This window comes from Macadamia integrifolia, chromosome 7, assembly GCF_013358625.1.
Source record: "Macadamia integrifolia cultivar HAES 741 chromosome 7, SCU_Mint_v3, whole genome shotgun sequence".
NCBI classification, from domain to species: domain Eukaryota; kingdom Viridiplantae; phylum Streptophyta; class Magnoliopsida; order Proteales; family Proteaceae; genus Macadamia; species Macadamia integrifolia.
In genome coordinates this window covers 14,118,089-14,120,176 of record NC_056563.1, presented here as the reverse complement: position 1 = coordinate 14,120,176, position 2,088 = coordinate 14,118,089, and positions in this window count along the sequence as shown.

Below are 2,088 nucleotides of genomic sequence, written 5' to 3'. Positions count from 1 at the left end.
TTTTGTTTCCAAACTAAACGTAATAATAAGAATAAAACGTATTATACACGTTTAGAATGCATATAATATGGGTACCTATAAAATACGCATATAATACATATTTTTTAGATTAATACGCCAAATTATGACTTTTTGATTGAAACGTTCGGATATGGCAAAAATTCATGCATTATACACGAATTTACTAACTATGGTGAGGAGATGGGTGTCTTTGTGGCACCCAATTGTGGAATGTTAGTGGAGGGGCGGCAATAAATAAAGAGAAAGAAAATTCACCAATGCCTCAATGGTCAAAATCTTATATTGTACATTTGGAACCAGGGATAAAGTTTTGGTATCTCAAAGAACTAAAAACGAAAGAAAAAGAGAAAGAAAACTCACCGATTTACTACTTGTAGGTATTATAGAGGTCGTCTTCCTTGGAAGGGAGAAATCGAACTACCAGGACTTGAGACCAGTTTCAATAGAGAACATATCAACATAGAACTACCACATCGTAAGGATTGAAGAACCTCCAACCAAGAGACAGCAGCGGAGAACTTGATGGCAGAAAAGCAAGATTGTACTCATTCAAACTAGGGTAGCAGTAGTCGTAGCAGCAGGTATGATTCTTCATACTTATACTTAAATCTTCATCCAAATTCCAAACTCTTACAAAACTCAAGGCAGCTGCGAACATCAAGGCAGCATATTTGTAAAAAACCACGGCAGCAAATCGAAACTTTGGACAAGTAGAACAACAGTAGATAGCAGCAAAAACAAAGAACAAATAACTCCATATCACCAGCAGAATCAAGAGAAAATAACCTCCAGCATCAGCACAGAAGCAGGTATGTTTTTCATACAAATAATCTTAATGGAAATCATTAGTAGCAAGAGACCTTGAAACGGCTCTCAAAACAGCTACTGGCTACAGCTCCGATACCATATAATAAACCCAAGATCTATAACCAGTAACTGCTTGAGAGAGAAGAGAAGAAGAGAGACAGCCGATCGTGTATATTTTCCTCCCTCCATTTTATTGTTTATAAATTAAAGAGTAACACCAAATAAGGTAAGTAGTAACTTGTATAGCAAGATAACCAGAAAATAGAAATGTACTCTAATTAGGGCACTAAAGTAACTTAGTTTAACTTGGAAAGGTTGGGAGAAACTCCCAACTCATGACACATATCTCAACACTTTGTTTTAAAATGTTCTAAAAATAAATCTAACTTTAGCCTAAGAATCAGTTGTAATGATCACAACAAAGGTGTTTCCCTAGACTTGAAGAATTGAAGTTTCAAATTTAATGTGGAGGCCGACAATTAATTTTATCATTTTTTTTAGAAGAAAGCTTATTGTCTAGAAGTGTGACTCGTGCGCCTACGTCCTTGTGTCTGTTTCTCCTCTTCCTATAAAATGACCTCCCTACCTCACCCATGGATTGAACCACTAAAGAGCGTTAATTGAGTCTTGTGCATGTGTAGAAGCCATGGTCCCGAACAGATTACATTGCCCTTTTTTTTTTTTTCGAAAATAAAGGTCACAATGTATCATGCTTATTAGTAACCAAGGAAGTTGCAATGACTAATTTGTCATTTATTGGAAGTAGATTCTTGAAAAGTTCTCTCTCTCTCTCTCTCACTCACACACACACACACAACGGCCACACATGCATTTACACGTGAGAGTTTATTAGAGATTTTTTTTTTTTTTTGGTGAAAAGTTTATTAGAGCATTGATTAGTTATATTGAGCACTAAACATTCTATCGCCTTGTGAAGAGAAGTTGACTCGATATTTGATAAGGCTTTCAAGTTATTCGGATCTCTCTCTCTCTCTCTCTCTCTCTCTCTCTCTGTGTACTATTGAGATTTTAAAGCTAATTTGAGGATTTGTAGGACACGCCAAGAAAGGGGTATGAAGCTTTGCAACAATGTGAGGAAATGATAAGAAAGTTAGATCTGATCTGCAGTGACAAGATTAAAGATGATATCAATATCACAAATTTGAATATTTGCTCGTAATGTTTTACTTGCAGTTTGCATTTTGAAAAATGGTAAATTTTATGATAGCTTTAGTAGTGATTGCAATTGTTATTTGTAGG